The sequence below is a fragment of the Hyla sarda genome, chromosome 1, assembly GCF_029499605.1.
Source record: "Hyla sarda isolate aHylSar1 chromosome 1, aHylSar1.hap1, whole genome shotgun sequence".
Taxonomy (NCBI): Eukaryota; Metazoa; Chordata; class Amphibia; order Anura; family Hylidae; genus Hyla; species Hyla sarda.
In genome coordinates, this window is record NC_079189.1 from 49,144,543 (window position 1) to 49,162,832 (window position 18,290).

Genomic DNA, 18,290 nt, shown 5'->3' on the forward strand with positions numbered 1-18,290 from the left:
CTTCAGACGCGGCAGTCAGCTTTCATCGCCGCGTCTGAAGGGTTAATGCAGGGCATCACCGCGATCGGTGATGTCCTGTATTAGCCGCGGGTCCCGGCTGTTGATGGCAGCAGGGACCGCCGCGATAGGGGTGTATTCACCGTATAAGACGCACAGACTTTTTCCCCTCAAAAAGAAAAAGTGCGTCTTATACGGCGAAAAATACGGTAAGTTGTCATGGTTCATTGATAGGTTGCGTCATGAGCTGCATGTGCTGTCCTGTCTCTGCACTAAAAAGCAGAAACAATGACACGGAGACCTCAATGCAAACTACAATGTGGAATTTACAGGCTCCCTCTATGTTTCAGTGATCTCCATACTGCTGCCTTCTGGCCACAGATCATTAAAGGGGTACTCCGGTGGAAATTAAAAAAAAAAAAATTTATGAACTGGTGCCAGAAAGTTAAACAGATTTGTAAATGACTTCCATTAAAAAATCTTAATCCTTTCAGTACTTTTTGGCAGCTATTTGCTACAGAGGAAAATCTTTATTTTTTTATTTATTTTTTGTGTTGTCCACAGTGCTCTCTGCTGACACCTCTGTCCATGTCAGGAACTGTCCAGAGCAGGAGAAAATCCCCATAGCAAACCTCTCCTGCTCTGGGGATTTCTGACATGGACAGAGGTGTCAGCAGAGAGCACTGTGGACAACACAAAATAGAAATTTAAAAAGTAAAGAATTTCCTCTGTAGCCTACAGCTGCTAAAAAGTAATAAAAGGATAAAGATTTTTTAATAGAAGTAATTTACAAATCTGTTTAACTTTCTGGCACCGGTTAATTTAAAAAAGAAAGTTTTCCACCAGAGTACCCCTTTAAGGATTACTTAGACTAAATGTAGTAAAGGATGGATCAGGAGGACATCTTTTTGGCCTCTGATCAAAAACAAGAATGTTTCCATTCGCTGACAGCAAGCAGAGATTATGATCCAAGCCATGGATACAGCATTACTTACTGACCACAGTTCCTGTCCTGTTTCGTTCTGCCTTTCCCACAATTTCATGATTAAAGCATAGTTTCACAATCTCTATTAACTTACCTAATACCCCAGCATACCACTTTTATACCACTCGATTTATAGTACAATTGACTGTGAAGACTTATCTACTATTAAAGGGGAACTGCGATATTAAAGGGGTACTCCAGTGGAAAAAAAAAAATTTTCAAATCAACTGGTGCCAGAAAGTTAAACAGATTTGTAAATGACTTCCATTAAAAAATCTTAATCCTTTCAGTACTTTTTGGCAGCTATTTGCTACAGAGGAAAATCTTTATTTTTTTATTTATTTTTTGTGTTGTCCACAGTGCTCTCTGCTGACACCTCTGTCCATGTCAGGAACTGTCCAGAGCAGGAGAAAATCCCCATAGCAAACCTCTCCTGCTCTGGGGATTTCTGACATGGACAGAGGTGTCAGCAGAGAGCACTGTGGACAACACAAAATAGAAATTTAAAAAGTAAAGAATTTCCTCTGTAGCCTACAGCTGCTAAAAAGTAATAAAAGGATAAAGATTTTTTAATAGAAGTAATTTACAAATCTGTTTAACTTTCTGGCACCGGTTAATTTAAAAAAGAAAGTTTTCCACCAGAGTACCCCTTTAAGGATTACTTAGACTAAATGTAGTAAAGGATGGATCAGGAGGACATCTTTTTGGCCTCTGATCAAAAACAAGAATGTTTCCATTCGCTGACAGCAAGCAGAGATTATGATCCAAGCCATGGATACAGCATTACTTACTGACCACAGTTCCTGTCCTGTTTCGTTCTGCCTTTCCCACAATTTCATGATTAAAGCATAGTTTCACAATCTCTATTAACTTACCTAATACCCCAGCATACCACTTTTATACCACTCGATTTATAGTACAATTGACTGTGAAGACTTATCTACTATTAAAGGGGAACTGCGATATTAAAGGGGTACTCCAGTGGAAAAAAAAAAATTTTCAAATCAACTGGTGCCAGAAAGTTAAACAGATTTGTAAATTAATTCTATTAAAAAAAATCTCAATCCTTCCAGTACCTATCAGCTGCTGTATGCTCCAGAGAAATTTTAGTTGTTCTTTTCAATCTGACCACAGTGCTCTCTGCTGACACTTCTGTCCCTGTCAGGAACTGTCTGGAGCAGGAGAGGTTTGCTATGGGGTTTGGCTCCTACTCTGGACAGTTCCTGACATGGACAGAGGTGTCAGCAGAGAGCACTGTGGTCAGACAAAAGACAACCATACAACTTCCTCTGTAGTATACAGCAGCTGATAAGCACTGAAAGGATTAAGATTTTTTTTGAAATAGAAGTAATTTACAAATCGGTTTAACTTTCTGGAGCCAGTTGATATATAAAAAAAAGTTTTTTCCTGGAATACCCCTTTAACTCACATTAAACACTTAAGGACACATGACGTAATAATTTTTCCACCGGAGTATCCCTTTAAACTTCTTATCCTTGCTCTCCTCTTGCATGGAATGAGCACCGCTCCATGCACAAAGCGGTGACAGGGAGGTGGTCGGCATGCCCCCTCCATGCATCTCTAGGGGGGAACTGGAGATACATTGCTTGTGTATCTTAGGCTCTCCCTTAGAAATGCATAGAGGAGCGTATTGACCTTTTTTGTATTGTATTTTGTACTTTGTGCCGTAGTCAACACCATTTCGTCCACCAAGCAGTTGTTCGGATCCAACAGCAGGAACAGGGGATAAGAAGTCCAGTACAGAAGTTCTCCTTTAAGTAACCAGCGGATTTAAGCTGTCTGACTGACGTCCATTATCTAGTATCATCTAGAAGCTAAATACTGTGCTGGAGCCTGAAGCACCACAAAAGAAGAAGCTCACAGTACCACAACTTCTTCCCCCACAGGAATCTACCACCAGAATTCATGAACTGGACCCATTCAAAACTTGCATGCACACATTACGGAACATCAGGACCAAAAATAGTGCACGCAGGAGATCGATCTCTATTCATGCAATCTATGTTTCTATGAGGGCATAATTCTATATTAGAGGGACAAATGATTATTTAGTAATATTGGGAAGAATTACGTTACTGAGAGAGTAGTGGATAGTATGGCCTCAGAAGTGGTCGCTGCAAATACAGCGAATGAATTTAAGCATGCATGGGATAGCCATAAGGCTATCCTTCATATAAGATAGAGATAGGGATAAGGCTATCCTTCATATAAGATAGAGATATATATAAGGCTATCCTTCATATAAGATAGAGATAGGTATAAGGCTATCCTTCATATAAGATAGAGATAGGTATAAGGCTATCCTTCATAGAAGATAGAGATAGGTATAAGTCTATCCTTCATATAAGATAGAGATAGGCATAAGGCTATCCTTCATATAAGATAGGGATAGGAATAAGATTATCCTTCATATAAGATAGAGATATGCATAAGGCTATCCTTCATATAAGATAGAGATAGGGATAAGGCTATCCTTCATATAAGATAGAGATAGGTATAAGGCTATCCTTCATATAAGATAGAGATAGGTATAAGGCTATCCTTCATATAAGATAGAGATAGGTATAAGGCTATCCTTCATCTAAGATAGAGATAGGCATAAGGTTATCCTTCATATAAGATAGAGATAGGTATAAGGCTATCCTTCATATAAGATAGAGATAGGTATAAGGCTATCCTTCATATAAGATAGAGATAGGGATAAGGCTATCCTTCATATAAGATAGAGATAGGTATAAGGCTATCCCTCATATAAGATAGAGATAGGTATAAGGCTATCCTTCATATAAGATAGAGATAGGCATAAGGCTATCCTTCATATAAGATAGAGATAAACATAAGGCTATCCTTCATTTAAGATAGAAATAGGTATAAGGCTATCCTTCATATAAGATAGGGATAGGTATAAGGCTATCCTTCATATAAGATAGAGATAGGTATAAGGCTATCCTTTCTATAAGATAGAGCCCGGGACTATTGATAGTATTAGGGTGTATTCACACGGCAGAAGTTCCGAAGTGTCAACAGGAGTGCGAAATCCCATAGAAGTGTATTGGGCTTTCATTTGAGGCACAATTCCGCTGCCAGAAATTCCGCCGTGTGAATAGACCCTTAAGAATATTGGGCAGATTAGATGAACAAATGGTTCTTATCTGCCGACATTTTCTATGTTTTTAACCATACCTAACTGTTAATATAATAATTAACTGAGCAATTTCTAAGTTAGAAAAAAATCTATGGAAAATTATGCGAAACTGGTATAATTACATCGATAGTGACCCATTCTAAAAAGCGGGAAAAAAAAGGAAAGTCTAGGACAGCACCCCTGGACCTGCAGCAGATGTGTGGTGCATGTTTTCTGCTGAACCAGCCAAAAGTAAATACTCCAAGGCTATTTATAATGCAGTAAAGCAGAAGAATGGAAAAAAGCAGGAGCTACACAGGACAGGGGACAGGTAAGTATTATTATTTTCTTTTTTTTTTTTTTACCAGCCCCAGCAATATATGAAAGATTCAAGACAACATTGAACCCTTTAAGAATGTAATTTATTAACTGTTGTTATATCTTGTTACTTGTTACGTGTTAACTGGTGAATGTTGGGAGAGCCGGGCACCCGATTATACTTGTGCATGTAAAACTTGTCTGCCTCTATGATGAGTGGTGGCAGCGTTTAGTGCGGAGTATCCCAGAATATCACTTTACGGTCACACTCCCCATGTTTATCTCATCAGTGTACGTGACAGAGACCAAAACAATCACAAGTTGAACTCACTGCTAAAGGTGGTCATGGTAGAGTGAGGCCCCATTACAAGGTTTGCTATAGGGTTTCATAGTTACTTGTTACACCCCTGGTCCTTCCCTATGTATTAGTTTAAATGGACAATGTAATTTGAAGAAACTTTGCATAATGAGCTCAGCTTGGTCCGGTGTCTGCAAGAGAAACAATACAAGTCTATAAAGGGGGGAGGAGGGAGAAAGAGGGGAAGTGTCTATGAACATACACAGGCTGCAGAGAGACAGAGATCGGCAGCATAGACCACTTTGTAAGTAAGAGATGTTACCCCAGGGTTTTATACAGTGTAGACTGCTCATTCTGTGGCTACTGTTTAGGCTGTGCACAGAGATATTGAAGTGCAGGATCCCCTCCTCTGTGTGTACAGTGTATAGAGACATAGAAGTGCAGGATCTCCTCCTCTGTGTGTACAGTGTATAGAGACATAGAAGTGCAGGATCTCCTCCTCTGTGTACAGTGTACAGAGACATTGAAGTGCAGGATCTTCTCCTCTGTGTATACAGTGTATAGAGACATAGAAGTGCAGGATCTCCTCCTCTGTGTGTACAGTGTATAGAGACATAGAAGTGCAGGATCTCCTCCTCTGTGTGTACAGTGTATAGAGATATAGAAGTGCAGGATCTTCTCCTCTGTGTGTACAGTGTATAGAGACATTGAAGTGCATGATCTCCTCCTCTGTGTGTACAGTGTATAGAGACATAGAAGTGCAGGATCTCCTCCTCTGTGTGTACAGTGTATAGAGACATAGAAGTGCAGGATCTCCTCCTCTGTGTATACAGTGTATAGAGACATAGAAGTGCAGGATCTCCTCCTCTGTGTGTACAGTGTATAGAGACATAGAAGTGCAGGATCTCCTCCTCTGTGTGTAGTGTATAGAGATATAGAAGTGCAGGATCTCCTCCTCTGTGTGTACAGTGTATAGAGACATAGAAGTGCAGGATCTCCTCCTGTGTGTACAGTGTATAGAGATATAGAAGTGTAGGATCTCCTCCTCTGTTTGTACAGCGTATAGAGACATAGAAGTGCAAGATCTCCTCCTCTGTGTGTACATTGTATAGAGACATAGAAGTGCATGATCTCCTCCTCTGTGTGTACAGTATATAGAGACATAGAAGTGCAGAATATCCTCCTCTGTGTGTACAGTGTATAGAGACATAGAAGTGCAGGATCTCCTCCTCTGTGTGTACAGTGTATAGAGACATAGAAGTGCAGGATCTCCTCCTCTGTGTGTACAGTGTATAGAGACATAGAAGTGCAGGATCTCCTCCTCTGTGTGTACAGTGTATAGAGACATAGAAGTGCAAGATCTCCTCCTCTGTGTGTACATTGTATAGAGACATAGAAGTGCATGATCTCCTCCTCTGTGTGTACAGTATATAGAGACATAGAAGTGCAGAATATCCTCCTCTGTGTGTACAGTGTATAGAGACATAGAAGTGCAGGATCTCCTCCTCTGTGTGTACAGTGTATAGAGACATAGAAGTGCAGGATCTCCTCCTCTGTGTGTACAGTGTATAGAGACATAGAAGTGCAGGATCTCCTCCTGTGTGTACAGTGTATAGAGACATAGTAGTGCAGGATCTCCTCCTGTGTGTACAGTGTATAAAGATATAGAAGTGCAGGATCTCCTCCTCTGTGTGTACAGTGTATAGAGACATAGAAGTGCAGGATCTCCTCCTATGTGTACAGTGTATAGAGATATAGAAGTGTAGGATCTCCTCCTCTGTGTGTACAGTGTATAGAGACATAGAAGTGCAGGATCTCCTCCTGTGTGTACAGTGTATAGAGATATAGAAGTGTAGGATCTCCTCCTCTGTTTGTACAGCGTATAGAGACATAGAAGTGCAAGATCTCCTCCTCTGTGTGTACATTGTATAGAGACATAGAAGTGCATGATCTCCTCCTCTGTGTGTACAGTATAGAGACATAGAAGTGCATGATCTCCTCCTCTGTGTGTACAGTATATAGAGACATAGAAGTGCAGAATATCCTCCTCTGTGTGTACAGTGTATAGAGACATAGAAGTGCAGGATCTCCTCCTCTGTGTGTACAGTGTATAGAGACATAGAAGTGCAGGATCTCCTCCTCTGTGTGTACAGTGTATAGAGACATAGAAGTGCAGGATCTCCTCCTCTGTGTGTACAGTGTATAGAGACATAGAAGTGCAAGATCTCCTCCTCTGTGTGTACATTGTATAGAGACATAGAAGTGCATGATCTCCTCCTCTGTGTGTACAGTATATAGAGACATAGAAGTGCAGAATATCCTCCTCTGTGTGTACAGTGTATAGAGACATAGAAGTGCAGGATCTCCTCCTCTGTGTGTACAGTGTATAGAGACATAGAAGTGCAGGATCTCCTCCTCTGTGTGTACAGTGTATAGAGACATAGAAGTGCAGGATCTCCTCCTGTGTGTACAGTGTATAGAGACATAGTAGTGCAGGATCTCCTCCTGTGTGTACAGTGTATAAAGATATAGAAGTGCAGGATCTCCTCCTCTGTGTGTACAGTGTATAGAGACATAGAAGTGCAGGATCTCCTCCTATGTGTACAGTGTATAGAGATATAGAAGTGTAGGATCTCCTCCTCTGTTTGTACAGCGTATAGAGACATAGAAGTGCAGGATCTCCTCCTCTGTGTGTACAGTGTATAGAGACATAGAAGTGCAGGATCTCCTCCTCTGTGTGTACAGTATATAGAGACATAGAAGTGCAAGATCTCCTCCTCTGTGTGTACAGTGTATAGAGACATAACAGTGCAGGATCTCCTCCTCTGTGTGTAGTGTATAGAGACATAGAAGTGCAGGATCTCCTCCTCTGTGTGTACAGTGTATAGAGACATAGAAGTGCAGGATCTCCTCCTCTGTGTGTACAGTGTATAGAGACATAGAAGTGCAGGATCTCCTCCTCTGTGTGTACAGTGTATAGAGACATAAAAGTGCAGGATCTCCTCCTCTGTGTGTACAGTGTATAGAGATAAAGAAGTGCAGGATCTCCTCCTCTGTGTGTACAGTGTATAGAGACATAGAAGTGCAGGATCTCCTCCTCTGTGTGTACAGTGTATTGAGATATAGAAGTGCAGGATCTCCTCCTCTGAGTGTACAGTGTATATAGACATAGAAGTGCAGGATCTCCTCCTCTGTGTGCAGTGTACAGAGACATAGAAGTGCAGGATCTCCTTCTCTGTGTGTACAGTGTATAGAGATATAGAAGTGCAGGATCTCCTCCTGTGTGTACAGTGTATAGAGACATAGTAGTGCAGGATCTCCTCCTGTGTGTACAGTGTATAAAGATATAGAAGTGCAGGATCTCCTCCTCTGTGTGTACAGTGTATAGAGACATAGAAGTGCAGGATCTCCTCCTATGTGTACAGTGTATAGAGATATAGAAGTGTAGGATCTCCTCCTCTGTTTGTACAGTGTATAGAGACATAGAAGTGCAGGATCTCCTCCTCTGTGTGTACAGTGTATAGAGATATAGAAGTGCAGGATCTTCTCCTCTGTGTGTACAGTGTATAGAGACATTGAAGTGCATGATCTCCTCCTCTGTGTGTACAGTGTATAGAGACATAGAAGTGCAGGATCTCCTCCTCTGTGTGTACAGTGTATAGAGACATAGAAGTGCAGGATCTTCTCCTCTGTGTATACAGTGTATAGAGATATAGAAGTGCAGGATCTCCTCCTCTGTGTGTACAGTGTATAGAGACATAGAAGTGCAGGATCTCCTCCTCTGTGTGTACAGTATATAGAGACATAGAAGTGCAAGATCTCCTCCTCTGTGTGTACAGTGTATAGAGACATAAAAGTGCAGGATCTCCTCCTCTGTGTGTAGTGTATAGAGACATAGAAGGGCAGGATCTCCTCCTCTGTGTGTACAGTGTATAGAGACATAGAAGTGCAGGATCTCCTCCTCTGTGTGTACAGTGTATAGAGACATAGAAGTGCAGGATCTCCTCCTCTGTGTGTACAGTGTATAGGGACATAGAAGTGCAGGATCTCCTCCTCTGTGTGTACAGTGTATAGAGACATAAAAGTGCAGGATCTCCTCCTCTGTGTGTACAGTGTATAGAGATATAGAAGTGCAGGATCTCCTCCTCTGTGTGTACAGTGTATAGAGACAAAGAAGTGCAGGATCTCCTCCTCTGTGTGTACAGTGTATTGAGATATAGAAGTGCAGGATCTCCTCCTCTGAGTGTACAGTGTATATAGACATAGAAGTGCAGGATCTCCTCCTCTGTGTACAGTGTACAGAGACATAGAAGTGCAGGATCTCCTTCTCTGTGTGTACAGTGTATAGAGATATAGAAGTGCAGCATCTCCTCCTCTGTGTGTAGAGTGTATAGAGATATAGAAGAGCAGGATCTTCTCCTCTGTGTGTACATTATATAGAAACACAGAAATGCAGGATCTCCTCCTCTGTGTGTACAGTGTAGAGATATATAGTAATCCACGGATCTCCTCCTCTGTGTGTATACAGTGTATAGAGACATAGAAGTGCAGGATCTCCTCCTCTGTGTGTACAGTGTATAGAGATATAGAAGTGCAGGATCTCCTCCTCTGTGTGTACAGTGTATAGAGATATAGAAGTGCAGGATCTCCTCCTCTGTGTGTACAGTGTATAGAGATATAGAAGTGCAAGATCTCCTCCTCTGTGTGTACAGTGTATAGAGACATAGAAGTGCAGGATCTCCTCCTCTGTGTGTACAGTGTATAGAGACATAGAAGTACAGGATCTCCTCCTCTGTGTGTACAGTGTATAGATACATAGAAGTGCAGGATCTCCTCCTCTGTGTGTACAGTGTACAGAGACATAGAAGTGCAGGATCTCCTCCTCTGTGTGTACAGTGTATGGAGACATTGAAGTGCAGGATCTCCTCCCCTGTGTATACAGTGTATAGAGATATAGAAGTGTAGGATCTCTTCCTCTGTGTGTATAGTGTATAGAGACATTGAAGTGCAGGTTCTCCTCCTTTGTGTGTACAGTGTATAGAGACATAGAAGTGCAGGATCTCCTCCCCTGCGTATACAGTGTATAGAGACATAGAAGTGCAGGATCTCTTCCTCTGTGTGTACAGTGTATAGAGACATTGAAGTGCAGGATCTCCTCCTCTGTGTGTACAGTGTATAGAGACATTGAAGTGCAGGATCTCCTCCTCTTTGTATACAGTGTATAGAGACATAGAAGTGCAGGATCTCCTCCTCTGTGTGTACAGTGTATAGAGACATTGAAGTGCAGGATCTCCTCCTCTATGTGTACAGTGTATAGAGACATTGAAGTGCAGGATCTCCTCCTCTTTGTCTACAGTGTATAGACACATAGAAGTGCAGGATCTCCTCCTCTGTGTGTACAGGTATAGAGACATAGAACTGCAGGATCTCCTCCTCTGTGTGTACAGTGTATAGAGATATAGAAGTGCAGGATCTCCTCCTCTGTGCACAGTGTATAGAGACATAGAAGTGCAGGATCTCCTCCTCTGTGTGTACAGTGTATAGAGACATAGAAGTGCAGGATCTCCTCCTGTGTGTACAGTGTATAGAGACATAGAAGTGCAGGATCTCCTCCTGTGTGTACAGTGTATAAAGATATAGAAGTGCAGGATCTCCTCCTCTGTGTGTACAGTGTATAGAGACATAGAAGTGCAGGATCTCCTCCTCTGTGTGTACAGTGTATAGAGACATTGAAGTGCAGGATCTCCTCCTCTTTGTATACAGTGTATAGACACATAGAAGTGCAGGATCTCCTCCTCTGTGTGTACAGTGTATAGAGACATAGAAGTGCAGGATCTCCTCCTCTGTGTGTACAGTGTATAGAGATATAGAAGTGCAGGATCTCCTCCTCTGTGCACAGTGTATAGAGACATAGAAGTGCAGGATCTCCTCCTCTGTGTGTACAGTGTATAGAGACATAGAAGTGCAGGATCTCCTCCTGTGTGTACAGTGTATAGAGACATAGTAGTCCAGGATCTCCTCCTGTGTGTACAGTGTATAAAGATATAGAAGTGCAGGATCTCCTCCTCTGTGTGTACAGTGTATAGAGACATAGAAGTGCAGGATCTCCTCCTCTGTGTGTACAGTGTATAGAGACATAGAAGTGCAGGATCTCCTCCTCTTTGTATACAGTGTATAGAGATATAGAAGTGCAGGATCTCCTCCTCTGTGTGTACAGTGTATAGAGACATAGAAGTGCAGGATCTCCTCCTCTGTGTGTACAGTGTATAGAGACATAGAAGTGCAGGATCTCCTCCTCTTTGTATACAGTGTATAGAGACATAGAAGTGCAGGATCTCCTCCTCTGTGTGTACAGTATATACAGACATAGAAGTGCAGGATCTCCTCCTCTTTGTATACAGTGTATAGAGACATAGAAGTGCAGGATCTCCGACTCTGTGTGTACAGTGTATAGAGACATTGAAGTGCAGGATCTCCTCCTCTGTGTGTACAGTGTATAGAGACATAGAAGTGCAGGATCTCCTCCTCTTTGTATACAGTGTATAGAGACATTGAAGTGCAGGATCTCCTCCTCTGTGTGTACAGTGTATAGGGACATAGAAGTGCAGGATCCCCTCCTCTGTGTGTACAGTGTATAGAGACATAGAAGTGCAGGATCTCCTCCTGTGTGTACAGTGTATAAAGATATAGAAGTGCAGGATCTCCTCCTCTGTGTGTACAGTGTATAGAGACATAGAAGTGCAGGATCTCCTCCTCTGTGTGTACAGTGTATAGAGACATTGAAGTGCAGGATCTCCTCCTCTTTGTATACAGTGTATAGACACATAGAAGTGCAGGATCTCCTCCTCTGTGTGTACAGTGTATAGAGACATAGAACTGCAGGATCTCCTCCTCTGTGTGTACAGTGTATAGAGATATAGAAGTGCAGGATCTCCTCCTCTGTGCACAGTGTATAGAGACATAGAAGTGCAGGATCTCCTCCTCTGTGTGTACAGTGTATAGAGACATAGAAGTGCAGGATCTCCTCCTGTGTGTACAGTGTATAGAGACATAGTAGTCCAGGATCTCCTCCTGTGTGTACAGTGTATAAAGATATAGAAGTGCAGGATCTCCTCCTCTGTGTGTACAGTGTATAGAGACATAGAAGTGCAGGATCTCCTCCTCTGTGTGTACAGTGTATAGAGACATAGAAGTGCAGGATCTCCTCCTCTTTGTATACAGTGTATAGAGATATAGAAGTGCAGGATCTCCTCCTCTGTGTGTACAGTGTATAGAGACATAGAAGTGCAGGATCTCCTCCTCTGTGTGTACAGTGTATAGAGACATAGAAGTGCAGGATCTCCTCCTCTTTGTATACAGTGTATAGAGACATAGAAGTGCAGGATCTCCTCCTCTGTGTGTACAGTATATACAGACATAGAAGTGCAGGATCTCCTCCTCTTTGTATACAGTGTATAGAGACATAGAAGTGCAGGATCTCCGACTCTGTGTGTACAGTGTATAGAGACATTGAAGTGCAGGATCTCCTCCTCTGTGTGTACAGTGTATAGAGACATAGAAGTGCAGGATCTCCTCCTCTTTGTATACAGTGTATAGAGACATTGAAGTGCAGGATCTCCTCCTCTGTGTGTACAGTGTATAGGGACATAGAAGTGCAGGATCCCCTCCTCTGTGTGTACAGTGTATAGAGACATAGAAGTGCAGGATCTCCTCCTCTGTGCACAGTGTATAGAGACATAGAAGTGCAGGATCTCCTCCTCTGTGTGTACAGTGTATAGAGACATAGAAGTGCAGGATCTCCTCCTGTGTGTACAGTGTATAGAGACATAGTAGTCCAGGATCTCCTCCTGTGTGTACAGTGTATAAAGATATAGAAGTGCAGGATCTCCTCCTCTGTGTGTACAGTGTATAGAGACATAGAAGTGCAGGATCTCCTCCTCTGTGTGTACAGTGTATAGAGACATAGAAGTGCAGGATCTCCTCCTCTTTGTATACAGTGTATAGAGATATAGAAGTGCAGGATCTCCTCCTCTGTGTGTACAGTGTATAGAGACATAGAAGTGCAGGATCTCCTCCTCTGTGTGTACAGTGTATAGAGACATAGAAGTGCAGGATCTCCTCCTCTTTGTATACAGTGTATAGAGACATAGAAGTGCAGGATCTCCTCCTCTGTGTGTACAGTATATACAGACATAGAAGTGCAGGATCTCCTCCTCTTTGTATACAGTGTATAGAGACATAGAAGTGCAGGATCTCCGACTCTGTGTGTACAGTGTATAGAGACATTGAAGTGCAGGATCTCCTCCTCTGTGTGTACAGTGTATAGAGACATAGAAGTGCAGGATCTCCTCCTCTTTGTATACAGTGTATAGAGACATTGAAGTGCAGGATCTCCTCCTCTGTGTGTACAGTGTATAGGGACATAGAAGTGCAGGATCCCCTCCTCTGTGTGTACAGTGTATAGAGACATAGAAGTGCAGGATCTCCTCCTCTGTGTGTACAGTGTATAGGGACATAGAAGTGCAGGATCTCCTCCTCTGTGTGTACAGTGTATAGAGACATTGAAGGCAATAGCAGTGGGTGGGAGTCTGAAGACAATAACTGTGGATAGGAGTCTGGAGGCAGTAACAGTGTGTAGGAGCCTGTAGGCAACAGCAGTTGGTAGGAGTCTGGAGGCAATAATGGTGGGAGGCTGGAGGCACAAGCAGTGAGTGGTTGGAAGGCTGAGGGCAATAGTGGTGGGTGGGTAGTTGGCTGGAGGCAACAGTGGTGGGTGGAAGGCTAAAGACAATAGTGGTGAGTGGAAGACTTGAGGCAATAGTGGTAGGGGGATTCTAGAGGCATTGTGTGAGTGTTTGTGGGAGGGCATTTGAGAGAAGACTAGAAGCATTGTGTGGGGGGAAGTTGGAGGCATTGTGTGTGTGGAGGGAGGCATGGGGCATTTGGGGGAAGGCTGAAGACGTGTGATGAAGGCATAAGGCATTTGAAGGGAGGCTTGAGGCATTGTGTGTGCGACATTGCTTCTTTTAAAAAAATTCTGGCTTTTATCAAAAGTTATGTGGTTGGGATGCTGTGTGAAAAAAGATATTTTTTTTAAGGGATGTCCTGAGCTAAATAAAAAAAAAAAAAGTTGGGAAACACTGCCACAGACACTATGCTCCACCTGCCAGCTCTGTAAAATAAACTGAAAATTATAGATGAATCCTGCAGAGCAAACATCTGCTATAAATGTTATATAAAAGTAATATAATGGCCTCATGTACACACATGGCAGCTTATCCTGAAAAGTCACCTTGAATGACAGGTATGCTTTAAACAAATAGTGGTGCAGGTCAAGTATTTCTATTGCTTTATCCAGTGGTTGTGTTTTCATGTGTGTTACGGTATAGATAGGTTGTCAGCACTCTGTAGCCGGTGGTGCACGTGGAGGCAGGTACATGTAGAAAAGTCAAGGGGGACGGGGGTATTTATCAATTTTGCCTGTTGACGGTTATTTTTTACCTTTCTTTTTTTTTACTTTGGTTTTTGTGGACATGCGCCAAATTTATCATTATGTTCAAGTTGTTAGTAATTTGGGTGTAAATGTTGAAATCAGCTGTTCACAGCGCCTTTTGCACAGAACTTACCGCCACTGAGGACGCGTATTTTACCCTGTAGAGCGGCCATATTGGAGTCCCTCCTGCAGCATATCAGCAAGCGACATGAGTTATTTTCTTTTGTGGGGTTTATAGCCACCATGTGAAATGGATTTTATTTTCAACTTGAGTGTTTTTTTTTTTTTTTTTTGGTTACTTTAGTGCAGCGGTCTTCAAACTGTGGCCCTCCAGATGTTGCAAAACTACAATTCCCAGCATGCCGGCATGCTGGGAGTTGTAAGTTTTGCAACATCTGGAGGGCGACAGTTTGAAGACCGCCGCTTTAGTGCTTACCTTTCCTGAACCTGTGTGGCCATGTCCAATGCTGGCTCAACGGAGGGTGAAGGTTCCTCAGAGACAACTATGTCGCAGGATAGTAGTGCCGATGAGGTGTCGATGATTTTTTTTAATGTATTTTGACACCTTTACATTTTCTGACATTGCTATGTGTGTTTTCCATGTCCAAAATTTCTTGGCGGTGAATTGCGCCAAAAAAAAAAAAATAACTAAAAGGCGCAAAATTGCGCCAAAGATCGATTGGCGCAAATGATGAATTACTGACCAACGTAAGAATCGCACACAGGACCGTGTGATTTTGAGAAAGTTGTAAAAATGACAGTGGAGAAAATGTGCCAAACTTTGGCGCAAAAAAGACACTGCGCCAAAGTATTGCGCCAAAGTTACGGAAAAAAACAAACAAACACATAAATCCTTTGATAAATACCCCCCCCCCCCCCCCCCCATGGTCCCAGCTCTCCCTACGTTCTGCTAGAAATGTTGCTTGCTGAGGAGGGCAAGGTGTTTGCCGAGACGCGTGCTGTAGTCAGACTATGTGAAACCTCAATAAACAATGTTTCTAGCGCAACATTGGCGAGTGCTGGGACTTTTCTAGCATGTGTGTCAGGCATGCTCGTGCCTAAGGAGGTCATAACTTACCATCTGAAACTTAAGACCGATAATGCAGAAACTTTCTCTTGTAAGGGGAAGGAGCTGAGCAGCACAGAGAAGAAAGGAACAAAAGGCAGGAAGGAAACATGGGTGGTAAGTACAGCTGATAATAATACTGTAAGTCATTGAGAGTCTGCACTCGACAGGAGGAGGCAAGCACGTACAGGTAGATCCCGAGAATGGGTGGCTGTATGGACAGTGTGGATGGGAGGGACTGTCTATAGGGATGGAACCGGCTGCTGGAAGGAGGTGCTAGCTCTCAACAGTGCACTTTATTGTCAACCCGGTTCTTAATGTGTCTTCTGCTTCCCTAGTGTGAAGATGTGGACAGTCACGACAGAGTGAGCAAGGACCCAGGATCTACTGGCTGAGTCCATCCAGCACCATCATCTCTGCGGAACAGGTACTGACTGCACTCAGGTGGGAGACTTGAACCGGATATGCACTTGCAGGCAGGGCTCAAGTCCTGCAGGAACGCGTGGGAACTGAGTTCCTGCACTTTTTCCACAGCAGGAATGCCATTCCCATTAGTAGAAGTCCTGCAGGGCCAGCCCTTGAGTGGAAGAGTTTCCATGCTTTTTTTTTTTTTTTCCCCCAGGACTTGACACCTCAAAGGATTAAATGAAGATTCTGCTGTAAATGCCCTATAAATTATAACTTTGTGCTGCAAAAAGAAGCAGATATCAGCTCAAGTACTTACAGGTGCTCAGCAGCAGGTCCTCCCGTGGTCAGCACATCATTGGGGGTCATGTGAGATAGAAATGTTTTTTGTGTTTTTTTTTTCTAAAAGGGACATTTTCTTTTTTATTCTGGTGCATATGCATTTAATTGTCAGTGCATTAGGTTTCTCTAGCGTCCTATGTAAAACCTCATGTAACATATGGAGAAGGTAGGATGAGTTCTGCAAAGACCAGTTCTGCTACACTGGGGGGGGGGGGGGACATGTATCATTCTAGGGGTAAATCTAAAAAAAAATTCCCTATCATTTGTCCATGCGTACCACATGGGTACTTACTTGCGCAAAATTTATTATAAAAATTGAACAAACATTTGCGATAATGTAAAGGGTTGAATTTGATAAATTAGCGAAGGCAAAAGTCAATGCAATTCTTACTCCATTTTAGGAAGTTTTGATAAAGCGAAGTCAAAGCAAAGACGTAGCTTTTTTTCTTTTTTTTGCACAAATCGATGTTTGCACAAAAAAATAAATTGTAACAAAAGTACACAAAGAAGGCATGTAAATACGGTGTTAAATAATCCCACTTTGTTTTTTGCTACATGTGGCAGCTAAGATCCTATACGGAACATGTACAGCATGGACAGGGATGATGTGGATAATGTGTCATGAGAGGCTGCAGTATAGTATATCAGATATTGCATTGTATATGGCAGTGGTCTCCAACCTGCGGACCTCCAGATGTTGCAAAACTACAACTCCCAGCATGCCCGGACAGCCGTTGGCTGTTCGGGCATGCTGGGAGTTGTAGTTTTGCAACATCTGGAGGTCCGCAGGTTGAAGACCACTGGTATATGGAATATGTTAGTACATGCTTAGAAAAGACGTAGTATAAATGTTATGTATTTCCTGCTGACGTGATGGAAATTAATGGTATTTAGTATGGGTTAATACACGCTTGCATTCCTGGTGAATGGATGTTTTAATTGTTACTTAGTGGATTAAAGGGGTTATCCAGGAAAAAACTTTTTTATATATATCAACTGGCTCCAGAAAGTTAAACAGATTTGTAAATTACTTCTATAAAAAAAAATTCTTAATCCTTTCAGTACTTATGAGCTGCTGAAGTTGAGTTGTTCTTTTCTGGCTAAGTGCTCTCTGATGACACCTGTCTCGGGAACCGCCCAGTTTAGAGGCAAATCCCCATAGCAAACCTCTTCTACTCTGTGCAGTTCCCGAGACAAGCAGAGATGTCAGCAGAGAGCACTGTTTCCAGACAGAAAACAAAAACTCAACTTCAGCAGCTGATAATTATTGAAAGGATTAAGATTTTTTTAATAGAAGTAATTTACAAATCTGCTTAACTTTCTGGATATTTAGTATGGGTTAATACACGCTTGCATTCCTGGTGAATGGATGTTTTAATTGTTACTTAGTGGATTAAAGGGGTTATCCAGAAAATTTTTTTTTATATATATATCAACTGGCTCCAGAAAGTTGAACAGATTTGCAAATTACTTCTATTAAAAAATCCTAATCCTTTCAGTACTTATGAGTTGCTGAAGTTGAGTCGTTCTTTTCTGTCTAAGTGCTCTCTGATGACACCTGTCTCGGGAACCGCCCAGTTTAGAAGCAAATCCCCATAGCAAACCTCTTCTACTCTGTGCAGTTCCCGAGACAAGCAGAGATGTCAGCAGAGAGGACTGTTGCCAAACAGAAGAGAACAACTCGACTTCAGCAGCTGATAATTATTGAAAGGATTAAGATTTTTTTAATAGAAGTAATTTACAAATCTGTTTAACTTTCTGGAGCCAGTTGATATATAAAAAATGTTTTTTCCTGGAATACCCCTTTAACAATAGTGCATTAATACGGTTCATATGTCTGTCTGTTGACATAGAAACCTTTAGGAACCTTTTGTCCATCTAGTCTGCCCAAAATTCTGTAAAAATATCAAACCACAGGAAAAAATAATAATAATTGGGAGCGGTCTATGATCTACCCACTGTAATTAACTATAACTAACTATAACCAATCAATGATAATATAATTACACTTAGTGGTGCGAAGATTATGACCACTCACATCAAAATGTGAATTCTCTCTGAGATCCGCTACAATCCTCTCGGTAGGGATTCTTCCCACTCGATCCATACACAGTAGAAACAAAAAAACTAAACAGGAGAGCTGGCAATTCACTTTCACAAATTGATCTGGATAGGTTGGAGGTTTGGGCTGGGAAGTGGCAGATGAGGTTCAATACTGATAAATGTAAGGTAATGCACATG

At 42.1% G+C, this 18,290-nt stretch overlaps 1 protein-coding gene across 2 annotated transcripts in view; it reads left to right on the forward strand.

Annotated features, from left to right (window-relative positions):
• Positions 1–18,290, forward strand: part of SH3BP2 (SH3 domain binding protein 2) — a 142,629-nt gene that overhangs the window by 36,951 nt on the left and 87,388 nt on the right. Inside the window, exons 1-2 of one of the 2 annotated variants that reach the window (XM_056554988.1) lie at positions 15,378–15,419; positions 15,641–15,729. The gene's annotated coding sequence lies outside the window, so the exon portion shown is untranslated. Of the gene's footprint in view, positions 1–15,377; positions 15,420–15,640; positions 15,730–18,290 lie in introns of those variants that run through there. The other variant, XM_056554987.1, reaches the window with a different exon arrangement.